The 15,653-nt window shown below is 44.6% G+C and overlaps 1 long non-coding RNA gene across 1 annotated transcript; it reads right to left on the minus strand.

Moving 5' to 3' along the window:
• Positions 1-8,340: 8,340 nt before the first annotated feature.
• Positions 8,341-9,709, minus strand: LOC124677467. Its single transcript, XR_006994065.1, has 3 exons — positions 9,603-9,709; positions 8,653-8,855; positions 8,341-8,473 (listed from the first exon to the last, which is right to left on the minus strand). It is a non-coding gene; the product is annotated as an uncharacterized LOC124677467 (long non-coding RNA).
• Between the last annotated feature and the right edge of the window lie 5,944 nt (positions 9,710-15,653).

A 15,653-nucleotide genomic window follows, 5' to 3' on the forward strand; every position in this document is an offset into this window, starting at 1 on the left:
ACACCTGGTGGGACTGCAAGGCACTTGCGACCCGATGTTTGCAAGAACGTCGGCTTCGTCGTTGCTCAATCTGCTAATATGATTTACTTCGCATCCATCGAACAATTTCTCGAGCTCATTGTACACCTCCTTGTATGCCATCATGCTATCATTGATTGCGTCACATTGGTTCATAACTTGCTGAGCTACCAGCTGTGAGTCGCCAAAGATTTTTAGTCGAGTTGCTCCGCGGTGCTTTCGCCATCTTCATCCCGTGTATGAGAGCCTCATATTACGCTTCATTGTTAGATGCGTTAGGGAACGTCATCCGAAGGATGTACTTCAACTTGTCGCCTTCGGGTGATATGAGTACTACTCTGCGCCGGCCCCTTCAAGCCTCTTGGACCCATCGAAGTTCATAGTCCGGGTTCTCGATAAATGCGGGGGTCTGTATTTTGCAACTCCATCCACTCGCGATGAAGTCCGGTAGTATTTGCGACTTTATTGCTTTCCTTTTTTCATACGTGATGTCCCGAGGGAAAGTTCTATTCCCCAAAGGGAGACACGGCCCGTAGCTTCCGGGTTATTCGGTATATTTGACAAAGGAGCTTCATTGACCACTATGATCGGGTGTGCCGAAAAATAGTGGCGCAATTTTCGTCTTTGTCGTGAACACTCCATATGCTAGTTTTTGGTGCGAGGGTACCTTTGTTTTGAGGGGGACAAGACTTCGGCTGACGAAGTATGCTTGGTCATTGTACTCCATGGATTTTCCCTTCTTCTTCTCTTTCGACAACTAACACCGTGCTAACCACTTGGGGTGTGGCTGCAATATACGGCGGGAGAGGTTCCTTTTCCTTTGGAGCCACCGGGATTGGTGGTGTCGATATTTTTCGCTTCAGATCCTCGAAAGCTCTATCGGCTTCTTCGTTCCACTTGGAATTTATCTCCTTGTTTGATCGGCGCATAAAATGGTAACGCTTTTTCTCCTAACACTGGCGACGAATGCTGCTCAAAGCTGCGACTCGCCCGGTTAGGCTGCTGTATTTCTTTCAACTTTGTTGGCTTCCTCATTGTTACTATGGCTTGTATTTTGTCGGGATTTGCTTCAATCCCTCTTGCTGAAACTAGAAACCCCGAAGTTCTCCTGTTGGGACGCAAAAGAACACTTCGTCGGGTTCAGCTTGAGGCAGAATTTGTCGAGGTTGTCAAAAGTTTCCTTGAGGTCCTCGATCAGCGTTGTCCCCTTTTTTGATGTTATGACGACATCATCGATGTATACTTGCACGTTTTTCCCAATCTGTGTTGCTAAACACTTCTGCATCATCCTCTGATATGTTGCTCCCGCGTTTTTTAGACCGAAGGGCATTGTCTTGTAGCAAAACACGCCATAAGGTGTAATAAACGCTGTTTTAGCTTCATCATCTTCTTTTAATCTGATCTGGTTATAACCAGAGTATGCATCCAAAAAGGAAAGACGTTCACAGCTGCAGTGGAGTCGATAATTTGATCGATCCTTGGGAGGGAAAGTGATCCTTAGGGCAATGTTTGTTGAGACACGTAAAGTCGACGCACATGCGAAGGACTGTCGTGTTTTTCTTTGGCACCATCACTGGGTTAGCTACCCATGTGGCTTACGTAGATATCTCTACGATAAAACCAGCTTCCTCTAGTCGATTTATTTCGATAGCATGGATTTGCGGTTTGGTTCGAAAAACGCCGCAAAGGTTGTCCGATTGGTTTTCTTTGTTGGATCCAAATTTAGGTGGTGCTCGGCAAGTTCCACTGGGTACTCCTGGCATGTCGGCTGGACACCATGCGAAGATTTTCCGAGTTCTCACGGAGGAACTCGACGAGCGCGCTTTCCTATGCGATATCCATGTTGTTTGCAATGGATGTCGTCTTTTTGGATCTGTCGGGTGAATCCGCACCTCCTTAGAATTTTTCTCCGTGTTGAAAGTTGATTCCTTGTTTGGCCTTCCGACGTACGGCGGTACGTCGTAGTCGATCATGCTCTTCGACGCCAAGTATTCCGCTTGCATCCCGAAGGTTTCGACAATCGATGGAAATCCTTGTCGCACTTATCGGCTAAAGCAAAGCTCCCTTTGACCGTGATTGGTCCCTTGGGTCCGGGCAATCTCCATAACGGATATGTATAGTGTGAGTACTTGCCATAAATCTAGCGTATGCTTGGTCGTCCCAACAAAGCGTGGTGCTTGCGATGGGAAATCCACGACTTCAAACTCCGGCTTCTCGATTCTATAATTTTCTCGGGTTCCAAAGCTGAACGTCGAGGTTGATCTTCCCCAATGGGTAACTTGGTTTCTCCGGTGTGATGCCGTGGAACCTTGTGTACGTTGGCTTCGGGTTTGCTAAGGATATGTTCATCTTCCTCAATGTATCTGCATACATGAGGTTTAGAGCTGCTTGCCGCCATCTATGAATACTCGAGAAACGTCAAATCCTGCGATAGCTGGCTGGCAGAATGAGTGCTTGGCTGCCACTGGTCGAGGAACTTGCTGCGGGTGGTCCGCTATAGTGAAGCCGATGTCTTGTCACGACCAATTGAGGTACTCAGCTTGTTGGTGGAGGCATTTTCTCTGCCATGAACACTGTCGCGAGATTACTTTTTGAGCTCTATTGGATGGCCTTCCCTTCGAATCATCGACACTTGCTCCGTTGGAGTTAGGATCAACATAGGGTGGTGGTGCTTGGTGCTTGCCGCTATTCCGAGCTGGTGTTGATTGCCTTACGTAATCGCGGGAGGTGGCGGTAGATGAATTTCGCTCCTAGGCTCCCGAGGGTTTCTCTGTGCTTTGCTCGTGCGTGAGCGTTTTACGCACATCTGAACATTGCTTGGAAATTTCGACAATCCTTACGTAGGTGTCCGACTGTCTTTTCCCATTGCTGTCGAGGAAGAAGTGCATCTGGCACGGTCCGTTCAACATTTCTTCGGGAGACATAAAAGGTCGTGGAAACCTCGGCCCACTATTTTGCCTGTTACGGGAGTCGTCCCTACTATCACCTCGCTGTTCATTGCTTCTCTGATAATCATCTCTGTTGCTTGCTCCTGTATTTGACCGAAATCCTGCCGAAATTTGCCCTGGGGCGTCGTAATTCGGATACTGCCGAGGAAATCGTCGCCTCGTCTGATAATTTCGACCACGGTCCTCCTCTGGCGACCTATGTCGTTTATTGTGGACAGCGTCTTCTCCGTCTGCCCATTTATTTGCTATCTCCATCAACGCGGATCTTGTTTTTGGATTGGTCCTTCCCAAGTCCTCGACAAAATCTCCGCGCCTGATTCCTGCGACAAACGCATCTATTGCTCTCTCGTCAGATATATTTTCTGCCGAGTTTTTTATGATGTTCCACCTTTGGATGTACTTTCTCATAGACTCATCTGGCTTTTGTCGACACGCCCTTAGCTCTTCCAACGATGCAGGCTTCTTGCATGTGGATGCGAAGTTCTTGACGAAAACGTCCTCGAAACTTTCCCAGTTGTCGATGGATCCTGGCGGAAGTTTTTTGATCCAAGATCGTGCGGCTCCACTTAAGTGCACCTGAATACTTTGCATCGCTGTTGCTCTAGTTCCTCCGGTTAGCTTCACCGTCTCGAGGTAATCTATCAACCGAGTCCTCCGGGTCTTGCAAGCCGTCGAACTTTTTGAAGTGATCGGGTAACTTGAATCTGAGGGGACTCGAGTTTTTCGGACTCTTCTCGTGAAGCACGGTAGACCGCACATATCCTCGTCATTAAGCTCCGGGGACTGCCGATGATCTCTTCTGCTTTGCCTTGCTCTGTCGACCCTTGCTTGCACTCCTGTGTCTCTTGCTCCACTTGGTCCTTCCGGCGCTGCCGCCGTGACTACTGCAGGTCGTGGACTATTTTGCCTTGCTGCTTCTTCGGGAGGCGTTGCTACGAACGCTGTCCCCATAGCTCCAACCCCTGCTAACGCCATGTTGTATAATGTTTCCCTTGGATCTCCTGGGGGTGGTCTGGATGCAAGGATGTAAGCTTGTGTCGCCATATACCCGGCTTACGGTGTCTTAGGGATAATATTTCCTCTTGTATCTATCGTCATAAAAGACATGTCGAGGTTTTGAATCAAGTGCTCTCTTTCTGCTTCGGGTATGTGTTGTAACCTTGATCTTCCTCTGTTCCGAGCCTCTCTGTGGCTATCACCCGAAACTCTAGATTGTCCACTTAGATCTGCCCTTCTCCTGCTGGATGCAGAGGCTGCCTCCTTTCTCCTGTTTAACTCAGCTGTCTGTTTTTCTATTTCTCGGGCAGTTCGTGCGAGCATATATTGATAAGCTTGCAGTTCTTGAGCTGTAGCTGTCGTCGTCATTGGTTCTGAACCATCTATGGCTTTTGCCGCTCTATCCCAGGCTGCCTGTGGAAGTTGAACTCTGACGCGTGGTGTGGGCCCGTCGTATTTAGTGCCCATACCTCTCCTTAGATCTGAGGGATCGACAAAAGGATTTCCCAATTGGTCGAAAGCCTCCGATGTTTCCTCTTGATCTTCGATAGCATAAATCCGATGATATTTTGTACTCGGATCTATATTGGGTTCGGTGACATCATCGCTGAGATTGATGAAGACCTTGCCCATTGTGAGAGATTTGTCGACGAAGTCGTAGCTCGTCGACATCGCTTGAGTCATCGCTTATATATGAGTCCGCGAGATGACCCAAGCGATGCGTTGCTTGAAGATCTTGGCGAGTTTTTCTCTTGCTGCGAGTGCTGACGTAGCGTGTTGCCGAAGTTTCTTCTTCGACTCAGTTGATGATGCATAGCTTGAAAATTCAGAATCGACCGCCGACGATCCCGACGAAATCGGAATTTCGACACGATACGATCCTTCCTTCTCGACACGAAAGTGGAACCTTCCGAACGTCATCTCCAAGGGTTCCGCCAGATACGCATATGCATCCAAACGGGAGGGTGGGTGAGGAACAAAATCAACGGGACCGATAGCGATCCGTTTACCTCGATCCATAGCGTTGCTTCCGGTTGACGATGTCGAAGATCTTGAACGTGCCATCGAGATCAGATCCTTACGCCTCTAATTCCCACGGACGGCGCCAATTGACAAGGGATTAACTTGTCAATGCCTATGGATTATAGGCTAGGGTTTAGTTAGAAGTAGAGGGCAAGTAGATCTCGAAGGTTTCGACCGAAAAGTACTCGACGGATATGAAAACTAGGGTTTGCGGACAATGATTCGATGATCTTCTCGTCCCTCGACCCCCCTTTATATAGGTGGAGCCGAGGGATTCGTGCTATACAAGGATTACGAGTCCGGGACGGTTTCTAACTCATCCCGCCGGATTACAAATAACACTTCCTATTACAACTCTATCTTTTCCTTAAATACATCTTGGGCTCTCGAGTCTTCTTATTCTTCGGGTAGTGGGCCTTCAATAAACCCCGGGTACTATATTAGGCAGGCCCATTTGGGATGCCTATGTCAACGATAGCCGGCAGGGGGCGGGGACGCCCCGTCGCTCTCAAGGGAGCGAGAGGTGAGGGGTAGTGATACAAATTGTGACAAAAGGAAGAAAGGAAAACCCGCAAGCCAATTTTTTGTTGGCAACTATCCACAAAAAGGGAAACTCTAATCAACAACTAGTTACTGGTGCACCACTTTTTTTGTGACATTTCCAAGTTTTTTTTTTTAAATGCAAATAAAATTATGGACATACATTGTGTTGTATCTTGTGCATCTGTAAAGTTTCATCGAAAAGTATGACAATATGTGATCTACACAGAAAAACAAATGATGTGTAAATAGTACATGACAATATTCACATACGTCTTTTTTTTACCCATGTCACATATGATCATATTTTGACACAAACATTTCCAGGTTCACAACACATAGTATAACCAACGTCCATAATTTGAGTTCACATTTTTTAGAAATTTGAAAGTGTCACACAAAAAATGAGATATGCATCAGCAAATAGCTGAGGAATATTGGCACTAAAAAAACTTATCTTTTGGCCATACACAAAAAAATGATAGAGTATATTTTAGTAGGAAACCAAGCACACCCTTAATCTTGAAACCAAACTGAAGTCATGCGTCCATCCTCCTTTTACCGTGTCCTTATCAGCATCTAGGCTCTAACACCAGATCAGCAAGAGACTCTCCAATTGGAGACGTACATACATCGCAGGCCGGCGGGTGTCGATTCTTCAAGTGGCACAAGGAGGCCTCTGCCAGCGCACAAGTTCTTCAGTCCTGATAGTTGGTTACGTTGTTGTCAGTACTTCTTAATTTCTGTACCACGATCCATAACCAGGCGACGTTCTGTACCACATGTCCAACACCACCTTAGGCTAACTGATGAAAACGGGAAGCAAACGACCGTCAAATACTGCCGCCTCTACATACAACGTCCGCGTGGTACATGGCGTTTTCTGGATCCCACGTCTGACACAAAGCTCTATAACGTCTGACATCCAGATACCAAATGCACGGTCCATAAAACGAGCTCATCTGAGCCCGAGTGCAGAAACACCTCCTCCCATATAAGGCATCAAATTTAAGACTAGTGTCATATAAGGAATTCTCTCATATTCTTCACCCATGCCGTTAGATAAGTATTTTCCCACCTCTAATGCAGCGCCAGGTGGCAGCGGCAGCTCCCAAAGTGAAATGTCTGCTTCCAGTAGATACATTTGCCTATTGCTACAATTGTTATCAGAGCATCTCTAACAGAGCCCGTAAATCCTGCCGGAACCGAATTTTTCCGGCGGATTTACGGGTTCGTGCCGAAACGCGTGTCGATCAGAGCTCGAATACATGGGCCGGCCCGAATTGGAAGTTCAGGGGCCCGAGAAACTCACCGCACGGCCCCTATTAAAAGGGTTCGCGGAGGGGGGTCGGTTCGCAAACCCTACTCCCCTCCGCCGTCTCCTCTCCCTCCGTCACCGCCAGTCGCGCACTCCGACGAGAAATCCACGCGCAGCCAGACACCGATCCTCCACCCGCCACCGCGCGATGGCCTCCCGTGGAGGTTCGGAGGGCCGTGCCGCGGGATTGGGCGGCAGCGACTCGCCGTCGCGTCCGCCCGTCTTCCGCACTGAGGCGGAGCGGCGGAAGTGGAAGAGGAGCGAGGGCGCGCGCAAGAGGAGCGCTCGCCGCTGGACCAACTGGGGAAGCTGGCGCGCTTCGCCAACCAAGGCAAGGGCTCCTCCTCCGGGCAGTCTAGCCGCGCACGGCGGCTGCCCGTGGCGGCGAGCAGCGAGGAGGACGACCTCGTCCCCGCTCGTTCGCCTACCTTCTCCGTCGGGGACTACGTCCACGACAGCGACGAGGAGGAGGCCGTGATGGCGCAGACCTTCGCCATCAGCGAGGCGGAGGCGAGGGCGCGCTTCCGCCGGGAGGAGGCCGACACTGTCCGCCAGGTACGGGAGTACGAGGCGGCCCGCCGGGAGACCCGCGTCCGCCAGGTCAAGCTCAAAATAGTCGAGCTTGACAAGGATGACGCGTGAAGACTTCCACGCCGCCGACCATCTCCGCCAGCACCGGCACCGCCGCGCGCGCCATAGCTCGAATTATGTAAGTATCGATGCTTATTTAGCTAGGTTAAGGTTGTCGGTGTACTAGTATTATGTCAATTGCATGAACTGTGTAAGTATTGATGCTCAATCGGAGCATCTATGTCATCTATAAACTATGATCATCGCCTCAAATTACCCGCGCCAATTCGAATTCCTATCTTCAGTTCAATTTACGGGTTCTATTCTGCGCCACTGCGAATTTCGTCAGAACTCGCGTTTTCGGTGAACTGAACTCGGCGTTTTCAGTTTGCGTTTTTTCGGGCTCTACTAGAGATGCTCTCAGCTTAGCTTTTGGATCTCTGTCATTCTTCGGTTTATTAGGGTTTCTTTCGGTTGTAGGAATTTCATGAGATTTTTGTAATACTAACTAACTGTCTTTGGATCAAAGGAATGGTATTACAATATATCTGTCGATTGCAATCCTATACCTTAATTACCTTAACTAGATTTAGATGTGCGCCTTGGCGCACGACCCCGTGAAATTCGAATATATCTACATTTAAATAGAAATATGTTTTAGAGAATTTAGAAAATAAAATTAATAGAGCACAATTATAACTAAAGACACAAATTCACAAAAGAACAACAATGTTTATACACAATCAAGAAAATAGCTAAATATGCTACAATAACTAACATTCTATGTTTCCTTTTGAGAGCAATAGAAGGTACAGAAGTTATAACATCTACAAAAGCTCGTTGCAGTTCGATCTTGCGCATAGAAAACATAAATCTAATAAGTAGCTGCACCGCCAAATGCTAACACCACACATCACCAAATGGAGAACCTCGGCCCTGCATCTCCATGGAAGATCTCTACACTGGGAGTAGACGCAACGCTGTTTCTCTGGCCTTTTACCTATCAAGTCACGGTCTCACTCCCTTCCCAAGCCACCGCAGGAAATAAGGGTATCTTCATCTTCATTGAGCACACAAGGAGAGTGAGGTACAATCATATAATGCACAGGAGATCCCCTCAAGAACACTTTTTAGCATTTAATCATGCAGCAATATCTCATATAATCAATCTTATATTATAAAAATGAATAAAAGAGACAAAAGATCAAATGTGAAGAAAAATCACGCAAAAGCTTGTACCTTAAAACATGATAGTGCCCTTAGTTTTTATGTGCGCCGTGGTTCTTCCATTTGCGATCTACACCTCAAAACATTTTTACCTCAAATCGGAGGCCAGCAATCAAAAGCGTCCGACCAGCTGGCCACTATGCACCAAGAAGAGGGGCAGAGGATAGAGGCGGCACCGTGCAGGCGGGGATGGAGACATCGGAGCTCTGCAGCTGCTGCACGCAATGAACTTAAACAGTTGGAAGCTTTGTAAACAGTTAGACGCCTAATATAATGATGATAGGGTCTTCACCGACTTGAAGAACCTATACACCATCAAACAAAGTGAAGCTTTGTAATCTTAGTTTGAGATACTACATTTGGAGAAAAAAAAAAACGGAATGTTATCAGAAAGGGAAGATGCCAGATCTGAACCACACGAGGATTCAAGTAAAACAATTAAATTTAAGACCAATACTATATCTTCAGTATATTAAAAGAAGAGAAATTGTTTACCTATATGACTAAAACTTCATACATTTTTTTGGATAGCATGCAAAAGGCATAATGTATACAGTGCAAATGACCAGACAACACAAATGTACACCTAATAACTTTCATAACACACGATGCATATGCTTCTTAGGAACCTATAAATGTCTGGAGGTAGGGGAGATAATTTAGCCACTGGTTAATTATTTCTTCTAATTCCTCCGACCCTAAAGGCCTCAAGCAATTTGCCTGAATCACCGCTTGCTTTATTCCATAAACAAAGTGCACCCTCGGCGAAAGGAATAAATAACACTAAAATCAAGTAAGGCAACACGCATAGGGAAAAATAGCATATGGCATATTTCTCATGACCTTACTATTTGCATACACACCCTAAAAGATGCTGATAAAAATATTAGCAACTATACGCCTTGAAATATTTGTACAGGGATTGGAGAGAGAAGCAGGGAGAGGGGGGAGAGAGGATCTACATGTATGATCTTTGGTTGCTTCTCATGGATGAGCAAAATACTGCATTCAATTGTAGGATTGCATGGATAACCAAAATATTGTCTTTTTATCAATTCGTCGCGTGAGGGAAAAATATGCTACCATTACTATATCTTCAGTATATTAAAAGAAGAGAAATGCTTTGCCTATATGACTAAAATTTCATACATTTTTTTGGATAGCATGCAAAAGGCATAATTTATACAGTGCAAATGACCAGATGGCACAAATGTACACCTAATAACTTTCATAACTCACGATGTATATGCTTCTTAGGAACCTATAGTGACGCATATAACTATTTACCTCTGGCATAACAACATCTTATACTACCTGGTGGGAACTTCTAAAGAAATTGTTTTGATCAACCGTAACATATCGTGAAGAAGGATATCATTGTCCCAAAAGCACCAAATAATGTGATAGTCATGAAATTCCGGAATAACTGCTTCTTCTTCACCTGGAAACTGATGAGTAATGGTTGTGAGAACCTTCAAAACTGTGTTGCGCGACCAAATGACATTCAGAATAGATCTGAATGTTCAAAAAAATACAAACTTATTCAACGCTGAAACCATCAACGTCAGGTTAGAGTATGATACTACATAATGTAAATAAAATGGTATTTGAAATGACAAAATAGGTTGGTCCCTGCACTTTTTGCTGCGAACGTAAGAGAAGAAACACTGACCTGATTGTCATGTGTGTGTTAGTCCAGTTCAAAGTTTCTGATTCTGTTCAGATGCTACAATATAAAAGAAATACCATATATATTAGGGAAAATAATGAAGAGAACATGAATCAATTATATTCAAAATTTGATGCTAAATCAGTCAAACAGCAAGCACGGACACAAAGAAGTACCCAAAAAATAAGGAAAAACATCAGCTACTTGCTAGGAATTTCAGTATTCAGGAGCTGAAATAATAGCGTCATAGTATATTCAGAAGCTGAAAACATCAAACATTGAATAAAGATGTCTCTAGATATTTGAATTACTTCAATAATTGCGAAAAAAGAGCAAGAAATTAATGCGAATTACTTACTAAGGGCTGAGACATATCTCGTGATAAATACGTTGTTTTTTCAAAATAAAAGTTACAGTATGAAATAAATTTCTATGTGCTCTAGTCAAGATACAACTTTCAGACAATAAAGAGTGGTGCATAGTTGGTCAGGTAAAGGAGGGGCATCGCTTTATCGGCAACTAATCCTGGAGCATATTACGACACGCAAAAGGAAAGTTGCAAGGCTACAATCTTTCATTTCTATGCGCTCAAGTTTCTCTTGGCCACATATTGTACGCAAAACCAATGGCGGAACTGAACCAAGCACAATAGTTCAAAGTTGGAAGGTTTTTAAGTAGACACAAAAATACTCAATTGGTTTGACTTCCTAAACCCCTATCATACATCTTATCTCGCATAGAAACATGCATAGTAGGCCTTATTCTGAACTTCAGTTCACCGAACCATGGAAAGAAAATTAATTTTAGCATTTAAAGGGCCAGCTTCAGGGTGTCAGTGCAGCCTGAAATAAGGGCAAAAGTAACTACTCCCTCCAGCTCTAAATACTTGTCGCAGATTTAGGCGAAATATAGGCTAAAATATATATAGATCCATTGAACCTTAGATCCATTGAACCTACGACAAGTATTTAGGACCAGAGGTAGTAGCAAAAAGTTCACAATAGTAGACTATGTGGTACAGCAGTGCCGAGGATTATGAAGAAATGTGGAAAAAAAATGAATCCATAGCGGTCCTCAAGATAAACAAAACAACTCAGTTGTGTTCACTCTAGAAGGTAAAGAAAATATGTTCCGAAGCTTGAACACTTGCCTTCCGTTCGTAGAGTAAACCTTCCAAGCTGAGGGGAATCAGAGAACTTCTCTATGCATATCAAATTATTCACCTGATTGTATGGAACATTACAATTAGTTCTACAAGCAATGAAAAGTTATGCTATACTAATGATGTTCTGGATTAATACCTGAATACGACAAACTACAACAGCGCCATTCTTCACAAAGAGAGGCTTCCGCTTTGGCTTCTTTTTCTTTGGATCCGTTTCTTTCATTTTCTTCATGTTGATTTCCTCTATGAGATCAACAATCTCACACTCCTCAACGACAGAGTGGATATGTAACACTGCCTTGTAGCCAGCAGTGAAAATAGCCTAGAATATTGCAATTGTAGAATGCAAATTAGTTAAAAGAATAAAAATTAGGAAGAGAAACACTGCTGTTCATAATTGTGTATCCTGATAATTATATATACTTACAAATTGGTGATCACTCGTATAGAAAAACAAGTGTTGGCAAAAAAACATTAAACCAAATCTATGACATGTTAGATGCAGCATTGCTACTACACAGAGCACACTGAAAGATAACCCACAAATATACAGAAGTTGCTACTACAATGAACATATGAAATATAACAAAAGCTATGTACTGAACAAAAGAATATCAATCCGATTTTCATTAAAGAAAAACGGTTCCATATTCAAACCACAATATATTTGTATCCCATACGCATAAACCATGTATTATACAGAATCTAATAGAAGCACAAGAACGATTTTTCACCAAAATATATACAATGATTTAAGAGTAGCAACTATGTCGATGGTGGTACATCATCCTCAGCGTGACATCAACTTGGAAAATTGCCATCCTTATAATGTGGATCTATTAGAAGAGAACATAGAAATCAACAGATTATTTCTTCTTACATGAAGCTTACCAATTGTAATACTTTGGGACAAACAGAAGAGAAAATATTGCACAGTGTATTATGCATTCCTTTATATGAGGATATATCTATTGTGTCTGGATAATATTTTGAAGACCAGAACATGCCAAACAAATCCTTATAACATGTATGCAGCTGGCAGGCATACATAAAACAGAAAATGGAAGTGTTCCTACGCTGAACTACTAAGCCTTGAAGATCAATTTCTCTAATATAATTTGTTGGATAGACAAAATTAACTCATACATAAGCAACTTGAAAAGTGCAGTATTCTAGGAAGGTGATAAATCCTTTATTAGCCCCAAATACCACATTACGTCGGTACCTATACCTGCATACTACTTACAATGCATGCATACACATGAAAAATACAACATAACTTGTGTAGTGAAGAACTCGCACACAGCAATATTAGGAGGAGTGCTAGCCTCTTAATAATTGCAGAAATCAATCTGTGACGGTACAGAAAAGCCGTTGCAAAGCAACACCAACTTCAGCCATATTTAACATGCATATCAAACTGTATATGATACATGATCATGCTGCCAAACTGTATAATCGAAGGCATAACCAATCTAATGAACATATAATATAAGTCATGTTGTATATCCTCTGCAGCACATGATTCCCAAAAGATCCCTTTTAGATGCTAAAGCTTACCTGCAACCAAGTTGAATCCCAAATCTACCAGAGAAACAATAGAGCCTTTAGGCAACAACCTTAAATGGGACGGCAGCCTGCAACCAAGAGGTGAAGAACACAACAACCATGTGAAGTAAAGTGGCAAGAAGTGAAAATCGAAGGTGCAAGATTGTTGCGAACTGAAGGAGGGCCAAGAAAAAGGAAGAGATGAAAAAAATTACCGCTCATGAACCATGAAAACAAATCAAAAAGAATAGATTTAGGTGCCTTGCTTTGGCCGCACACCAAGAGAACTGAAGGAGGCACCAAGAGTACTTGCTTGTCCAAGTAGGCATCTATATTTTCAAGCCTAAGCCATATATCTTAACAGTTACAAAGAAACACATTCCAAACCGTATCAACGGGGCCATGCCGGTTTAGGTAGGTAATAACCACCCAATTTAATTGATTTACTAATTTTATATCCATAAGGGATACAGACTGTCTCCAAGCAGGCATTTATATTGTTCAAGCCTAAACACCATATATCTTGAAAATTACAAAGAAACCTATTCCAAACCGTATCAACGGGGCTATGCTGATTTAGGTACATAACCAACCAATTTAATTGATTTACTAATTATATATCCATAAGGATATAACAGACCGCTGACTTCCGCGGTGGGAAACGGTTTGTCAAACGCTATATAATTCATGAATAGAAACCACTCATTAGCAAGCAGCAAATGAACATAGATATACTCTCCAGAAATATATTACACACATCATGTTAATTTAAGTTCAGAGCAAACCACGTTGCTCTTCCATAGATCAGATTTACATACATTAGAAAATAAAGAATAGTTAGTTCCTTCACTACGATATGTCCAAACCATCACAAAAACCCCTTTATGAATAAAGAAGTTTCCGGGAACAGGCTGAGTATATAAAACTATGCTCTACATCTTTTGAAAGAGGAACAAGAAGAATTTCAATATATGATAAAACTTGGAAGCATATATGGAAAATACCTGAGGCAGTGTGACATGTCCGGCTTGAACCTATGGTAAAGCTGAATAAATTATGAAAATAGCAACATAATTAGTTAATAAGAGACAATTTTCTGCATGATCAGAACTGTTCACAGACATCCCGCGAAGTATCAAAACGTCCAGAAAAACACCAACACATATAGGAACCAGGCATAGATAGTGAAACCAATACATTACATAGATATGCCGATTAGTTCTCTAGTAACTTCACGGTGAACCACTCACTATTTTTTACTGATCACCTTTCTTGGGTGAACAACTAAGCCTCTTTAGTAGTAATATGCGTCAATAAAAAAATTCCCAAGTTTTATATGGTGCTTTCTACTACAGGCTAGAACACAAGAGCAGCACCAGAAGCATGGCACATTCTCCACCTTGCTCCGCATTGCACCAGGTGCAGTTCCTCGTCTCCAACCAGAACCGATTCAAGTAATAAGTGAAATAGTGAATACATAGCACAATCAGCAACCATAAAAGTCTGAATGTTGAATCGCAATTATTATTTACTACAGCTCTACAGCTACACAATTTAAAAAAAAAAATGAATCTAATAGCTGACAGGCATCAGAATTCAATCAAAAAAAAATCGGATCTGTGCCCGGTGGAGGAAGTGGCGGAGGAGCAGGAAACTGGACTCCACCCAAACCTCCGCCAACTCAAACGGGCGGCCTGTTACACGGAGAGATACCATTGTTCGCCTTCTTCCCGAGCTGCCACAAGAAGGGGGTCCTGAGAGAGAGAGAGAGAGAGAGAGAGAGAGAGAGAGAGAGAGAGAGAGAGAGAGAGAGAGAGAGAGAGAGAGAGAGAGAGAGAGAGAGAGAGACCTGAAGAAGAGCCGGAGGAAGGCAGGCCGTCATACGATTGCCCAGCTTCGTCGCTCCATGGATGGCCCCTTCATTCTCTTGCGATGCTGCGTCGTTGCCGTGGATGGCCTTCTCCGGCGCGTGCTCTTCTTGCGAGGTCCTCCTTGTCTCCCTCCGCCGTCACCTCTCCTCTGCTCGTCCGCAACGACGGCGCCGCCCTGCTGCGCCGCCCTGCTGCCCAGCGTCGATCCATAGTCCACGCAAGAAAATGCGGAGGACGGCGAGCAGGAGCTCCGGTGTTCTCCATGAAGAACCAGGGCCGGCCTGCTCTTCCCTACTGTCGCAGGCCCCCTTCCTCTCCCCTGCAGCTCCACCCACCGCCTAGAAGAGCTGGAGGAGCGTCGCGCATCTGCCTATCGGCGCCGCCTCGCAGCTTCTTTTCCACGCTGCCCCGCTTCTTGTCGGCGCCGCCTCGCAGCTTCTTTTCCGCGCCGCCCCTGTGCTTCTTGTTTGTGCCCAGCTCTTCCCTCCTATCGCCGACCTCCGCCCTGTCCCCTTCAGCTCCACCGCACCGCCTAGAAGAGGCGGAGGAACGCCCCCCTTGCTGCTTCTTCTCCGCGCCGCCAGGGGTGTTGGCGGCGTGAACGGGGACGAGAGATGGACGGGAGGAGGATGCGTGCCTCCCGCTGGCCTCTAGCCCTGTCCCCTTCAGCTCCACCGCACCGCCTAGAAGAGGCGGAGGAACGCCCCCCTTGCTGCTTCTTCTCCGCGCCGCCAGGGGAGTTGGCGGCGTGAACGGGGAC

Source organism: Lolium rigidum, chromosome 1 (assembly GCF_022539505.1).
Source record: "Lolium rigidum isolate FL_2022 chromosome 1, APGP_CSIRO_Lrig_0.1, whole genome shotgun sequence".
In the NCBI taxonomy this organism is placed as follows: Eukaryota; Viridiplantae; Streptophyta; class Magnoliopsida; order Poales; family Poaceae; genus Lolium; species Lolium rigidum.